We start from the raw sequence: 6887 nt of genomic DNA, 5'->3' as shown, positions 1-6887 counted from the left end.
ACACACTCGAAGTTCCTCCACGAGTGCTGGGCTTTCATCAGTGTGTGTGTGTGTGTGGGGGGGGGGAGATCTTCATTCATTCGTTCATTCATTCATTCAATAAATATTTGTTCCATGCTAAGCACCAGGGACGCAGAGTTGAAGGAGACAGACGCAGTCCCTACCCTGCTCACACCCCAAAGACCGCTCTGGGTTATGTTTTTCTTAGAGACTTGGTGTTTAGAAAGGTTGTGTTGGTCACACAAGCTGTGTGCATTACATAGCCCCTGTTCCCACACTCGGTTTACATCATTGCAGCCCAGAAGGGAGAAGGGATTTTTATCGAGCGCCTGCCTCGAGGCAGGAGCATCACCTCCTTTAAGCTTCTCAGCCATCATGGGAAGTGGGTGCAGTTTCCCATTTCACCGATGGGGAAACTGAGGCTCAGGAAGCAACATACTTGGCCCCAGGAGGTCAGAACTGTGATCTGAACCCACATTTTTCTCACTCCACAACCCTTGCCACTCGCCCCCGCCTCCTCACCAAAAGCAAAGCAAAAAAAAAATCTGACTTTTTATTTGATCTCAGATGTGAATATGGCTTTTATTGTTTTTTTGTTTGTTGGTTTGTTTTTGGAAGACTGAAAGCAAACCAGGGCTTTGGGTTGCTATCTTCCCGGCCCCTGGGGTTGGGTACCTGCCCTCCCCTAGTGGAAGGGTCCGACGCTTCCAGAGCCTCCTCCTCCCCAGCTGCTGCCCCATGGGCTGCCTTGAGCCCCCCCCCCAACACCCTCCCTGTTGCCCCCCCCATGAGTTACCAGGGTGGTCCCACTCCTCTCACCCCTCCCAAGTCCCTAGGCCCTCTTCCCTGCTCAGACCCCAGACCCCTGCCGGGAGTTTCCTGTCCTCATCACCACACTTTCCATGACACAAGAGGAAGTCAGTTGAGCCCGGCTGGGTTTTCCATGCAGCCCGGGCAGGGTGGAGGCCGAAGGTGGGGGAGGGATTGGCGAGACCCTGGGCCGGGTGTCAGAACCTCTTCGGCCTCCACCCGGAGAGGCGCCTCCTGTGCTGCCCTGGGCCACACCAGGTAATCTTGGATGGGGTGTGTGTCTGTCAGCAGGTCAGTCCAGCGCCCCCAGGGTTCACCCCCAGGGTTTGCCCTCTTCCCTGGGTAAAGGGGCCACAGGGGATGTGGGGAAGGGGGAGGAGCTGAGGGTGGGAGGAGGGGAGGAAGGCTGGGAAACGTGACTGGTGTGCATGCATGGTAGGACCTCAGTGTTTGTTCAATGAATGAGTGGATGAAGCTATGGATGGTTTCTGAAGACCGTGGGATGGCCTGGGGGCCAGATGAGAAGGGCAGGAAGAGCCTTCCAAATACGTGTTTGTTGAATGACTCAGTGACCTGAGTTCTTGAAAACCTCTACGGGCAGCCTTGAAGGGGCCCCACCCCTGGGAGCAGGCTTTGCAGCACCCTTCCCCCCCACTGCTCAGGAAACAGGTCCCCTCCCCCAGCTTTGGTCCTGCCCAGTCAGATCATTGGGGGAGGGGAGGAAAAAGAAGGACATAGATCTGTGTTCTGGACCAGCAGCAGCTGACAGGCATGCAGGTGTGGTGGAGAGGTGCTGGCCCTGCAGACACCTGCATATGAGTCCTGCCTTTGCTGTGTGACCCTGGGTGAGTCCATGTCACAATCTGGGCCTCAGCTGGCTTATCTGTAAAATGAGGGAGTTAGATGATTCCAAGGCCAGAGTGGTGGTGGGGGCGATGCCAAGTCCTGTTGGAGGTGGGGGATTTCTCTGTTCTGGGACCTGGAGAGTGTGACTCTTTCACTTATGAGAGGGTGTCAAGTGTCGGGGCTTTTGAGGAAGGGCAGAGGACAGAGGCGTGCTGGCTCGGCAAGGTATCTCAGTGTGTGCACTTCTCCTGAGCTCCAGGTGGGGATGGGGCCGCTCGGGCACCCCCGCCCCCTCTTTCCCTTCCCAGACAACACTGGCCTCAAATCCCTGTGGTGAACCCTTGAGTATGAATTACTCAAGCAAATGATCTAAATGCCCCATCTATAAAATGTGATTGTTTGAGGATGAAGCAGAATAATCTGCGTGAAGAGCATAGCAGGATCGTGGCTTATACTGTGGGCTCCAGGAACTGTACTTGTTGGGTTTAATGGTCATTTTCAGGGTGGGGAATCTAGGACTTGGGGGTCCGGAAGCTGGCTTTACATTTTAAGTGGGTGACCTTGGACAAGTCACTTCCCCTTTCTGAGACTCATCATCTTCCTGCGTCACAGCTTCTGGAAGGTTCCGTGATAATGACATAAAGGGCACCCCTACTGTGAGAGTTGGTCACCCCAGCCTCCTGGGCCCTTCTCATGTTTCCCTCACCAGGGCTTTGTGTGTGGAGGCCCTTGAATGAATCGACCACCCTTTCCACCCCCAGCCCTACCCCCACCGGACCCGCCGCAGACTTCCCCATGGCGGATGTGTGCGAATCACACATCCCACAGCCTGTGGCCCCAGGATTCAGCATTCATGTTTTCTCTTCTGTTGCTCCTATAAGTAAGATTGGACAGGCCGTAAGTTTCGGTTGAGAAAATGAGGCCATCTTGTATGTAGGACAGGTGTTAACCAAGCCCGTTTTTCAGATGCAATAACTGAGGATCAGAGAGGTTGGGTGAGTTTCCCAAGGCGCACAGCTGACCGACAGTGAATCTCCTGGCCCGAGGGCATCCTTTGCCTTAGTGCGGCCTCTCTCTCATCTCAGGCTGGTGCTTCCCCTGGACTTTAAGGGGTTTTGTTGTGTCATAGTAGAGATCGTGGGGGACTAGGAGGCTGGCAGGCCCAGCTGTGTGTCCTTGATCTGGCTGCCTCGGAGCCTCACATCCCTTCTGTAAAGTGGGTGGAACAGAGTCTGTCTTGAAGGAATGTTGTGAAAGTAGCTGAGCCAGGCACTGAGGCCACATCCCCCGACTTGTAGGCCCTTCTCGTTTGTTGCAGCATGGCTATTTTGCCAACAGGATCCATAAACCTTTGCCCTCACTCTTCCCTCAGCCTGAAACATCAATCCCTTCCCAAGCTGGAAAGCTCTTACTCAACCTTCAGGTCTCTGCCTGGGTGTCACCCCCTCCAGGAAGGCTTCCCTGACTTTCCCAGAGGCTAGACTGGACACACATCCTCCCTGATGCTCCTTCAGGCCTAGCCCTTCTCATGCTGTGTCCCAGTTGCCTGTCAGGTGACAAACTAGACAGTCTAGACTGTACTAGACTGGAAGCTCAGGGCTGTGGGGGGCGGTGCTTGTTAGAATGTTTTATGTGCCTATCTTGAAAGCTTCCTTGTCATTCATTCATTCATTTATTCAAGAAAGAGCTTTGTGCTGGGGGCTGAGAGAGAAGGCTTGGGTTGGATAATAAAAGAGGCAGGAAGGTTTTAGAAACACTGAATACTGCTCTAACTGTCTAGGAGAGTCTGCTGCTCTGAAGCCTAATCTTCCTGACTCTGTGCCTGGGGTCGATTGTCTCCCCCAGGCCTCAGTTTATCTGTGAAATAAAGAGGCTGTGCCAGATGGTCCCTGAGATTCCTCAATGTGTGACCTGAGGCTTGAAATCTTAAAGAATGCCGTTTACCAGAACCTGAAAAATTGATACAGCCTTTATTTTAAAAGACAAGGTGGCAAAAGACACAACATTTTTTTAAAAAACTCCTTCACAATTTTGCCTTTAGAAAGCTCTTCCGTACTCAGCAGGGTGCAGGGCAACACAGCAGGGTGTGCAATGCCCCTTGGGATAGTGAAATAATGAAAAGACAGGGCACCGGGCAAACAGGTGCCCACCCAGCCACAGTCTGGAATACTGTCCAGCCTTCAAGAAAGAGGAACAGCTCCCAGGGTATGACCCAGACATGGCTGTGCCTGTTTGCTCAGTGAGAAAACTGAATTTCAGAACAATTTGTATATTGCAGTCTTATTTTCATAAAATAAAAATATGAGTGAATTGAACAGTTAGATAAAACGTTTCTACATTTATGGAAAGATACATTTATGCAGAATATTCATCAAAATAGTAACAGATTAATTGTGGAGGTGAGACAGAGATGGTAGAGTGAGATTGGGTAGGGCTTTTGTTTTAATTTTATGCACTTCTGTCTTGTTTAACTTTTTTCAAACAAGGTATATTATGATTTTATGATAAATTTAAAAATAACATAAAGGGATCTGCAGAAAATCTTCTAAGGAAAAAATTCCCATGTATTTGTATAATTATATGTAACATAAAACATTTTTATAATATCATTTTTCCTAATAATAAAAATAATGCATGTTTATTGAGAAAAATCAGCAAATGCAGTAGAGTATAAAGAAAAATAAAACCACACACAATCCAACCATCCAATATAACTACTGTTAACGTATTAGGGTATATACTTTCACTCTTTTTTCTATTTATCATTATAATAATTATAGTGTTTCAAAATTAGTATTACATATTTATGATAAATATGTCTCTATATAAGGTATATATTCTTTATATATGTAAAGATATATAAAAGATACATATATACACAAAGATATATATATAATCTTCGTAGCTTGCTTTTTCACTTGAAATATATCTTGAGTATCTTCCTGTGTTGTAGACTTGTATAACACGGTTTTTAAAAACGGCTCTACAGTAGCTAATATATAGAAGTCCTGATGTTTGTTTAACTAATCCCTATTATTGGACATTTCTGGTGTTTTCTCTTTTTTTCTTTTTGCTATGAAAAATAACTTTGCGATAACTATCTCTTTGCACATCATCTTTTTCTATATCCTTATTTCCTTTAAATAGAATTATTTGAGTCAAAGGTTATTTTAAATACCAAAAGCCCTGTATAAAAATTGAATTAGTAACCTCCACCCCAGCTTAGTTCTACTGGATCAGAATGCTAATTGGCTGAGTTTACTCAAAGACGGGCACAGCAGAAGTGATTTATAACCACTTTAGGGACCAGAGTTTTTCTACTCCATGACCGGCATTCTGGGTAACCCGTGGCAGTCAGTGAGGAAGGGGTCCAGGCCCACCCCAGGGGGCAAATTTGAGATAATATTAAGACACATTTTTGATGATTTACTGAGAGTTCAGTGCTCTGCCTTGATGATTTCTGTTTGTCTTTGATTGTGTTTCTTCCTCTTGGCCCGTTGGTGGGAGGTTCTGAGGAGCCAAGGCCACCAGCTCTGTTTTAGAGATGAGGAGACTGAAGTTCTGGGAGATGGGGGGACGGGCCTGGGTGTGGTCAGCCTTGGGCCTGGGGGAAGAGGCAGGTCCACAAAGGCAATCTGGAGAGAGATCAGCTCTGGTCTGGCGGGAAGATACAGCCCAGCAATTTCATCCAGTCCATACTCACTCGGAGCCCTTGGCTGGATGTCTGTCCCATCAGGCCCCCAAACTTCAGGATGGCTCCTGTGTTCTTAATTCTTTAAGCTCTGCTGAGGGTTGACCCTATGGGGTGGTCTGGAAGCTTTGTGTGTGGTGACAATGATGATGGTGGTGATGATGATGGTGATAATGGTTACCATTTACTAAGGGCCCCGAACAGTGCTAGGGGCTCTAAGTAAGTACATTATCTCGTTTTTCTCCAGTTACTATGCCACCCTCACTGCTATGAAGGATGATTTGAGGTGGCTTGCATGAATATTTTTATCTTAATAGTTATGTGTTTGTTTTTATTCTTATTAATTTATACACCAGCAAATAGACAATTAGCACACCAAACCCATGATTCAGGAGAGTGATTTGAAGTTTCATTTTTAGGTTATTTATTTAGGTAAAACTACTGAGTCGACATAAAGGAAAAAATATTAAATGATGAATAATACGTGGTGCTTCAATAAGGTAAACATAATGAAAGGAACTGTATTTTTTGCTGCTCTACAGTTTATTTTATTTTGTCATTCAAATTATTTTAATATCTACTTGGTGGGGTACGGTTTGTTGTTTCAGTACATGCATATACTGTACAATGACTCAGAGTAAATAACACAGTTTTGTACTCATCAGTACACCGGGAACTTTAAATCGTTGACATTTGGGACCATTTGAGGCAGATGTCATTATTGTCCCTATTTTGCAGAGGAGAGAGAGGAAGCTCAGAGAGTTTAATTCGCCTGAGATTATACAATATGCAAGTGGGAAAACTGGGACTAGAACCCAGATGCTTAATATAAAAAGCTTTTTATTTAAATATAGGATACACACAGAAGAGTGCATATATCATTCAACATCTAGTTTCTGTGCCTTCACAAACTGAGCTTACTTGTGGAACCAGCACCGAGAACCCCGCTTCATGTGCCTCTTCCAGTCACTCAGTGCTCCCCACCCAGGCATCCACTATCTTGACTTCTATCACCGTAGACTGGTTTCTCCTGTTCTTGAACTTGGTCTAAATGCTGTCCCACGGTCTACACTTTTTTGTGTCTGGATGTTTTTCACTCCCCATTATGCTTGGGAGCTTCATCCACGTTGTGGTGTTATAGCAGGAGTTAGTTCTTTTCAGTGCTGTATGATGTTCTGTTGTGTGACTATACCATTATTTAGTTACCATTCTCCCATGATGGGCATTTGGTCCTACAAAGTCTACATTTTTTAACCTTGAAGCTCTGCTGCCACCCACAGATACCTGCACATCACAGAGTAAGCAGGACTTTCAAGGAGCTAGAGACCAAGGAGGGTGTGAAACACACAAAGCCACAATCACAGAGACAGCTGCTTTCCTAATTGCAGAGCGACTTCGAGGTGGCCTTGGTGGTGAGTGGTTTGGACACTCTTAATGCTTCTTGTGCACAATTGCACTTTATTAAGTGCTGTCCCAGAAGCATCTTCCTTCATGTCCCTGACAGCCCTGTCAGGAAGGGGGATGCCTCATCCCATGTTAT

Source organism: Cynocephalus volans, chromosome 4, assembly GCF_027409185.1.
Source record: "Cynocephalus volans isolate mCynVol1 chromosome 4, mCynVol1.pri, whole genome shotgun sequence".
In the NCBI taxonomy this organism is placed as follows: domain Eukaryota; kingdom Metazoa; phylum Chordata; class Mammalia; order Dermoptera; family Cynocephalidae; genus Cynocephalus; species Cynocephalus volans.
This window is presented reverse-complemented; position numbering follows the sequence as displayed.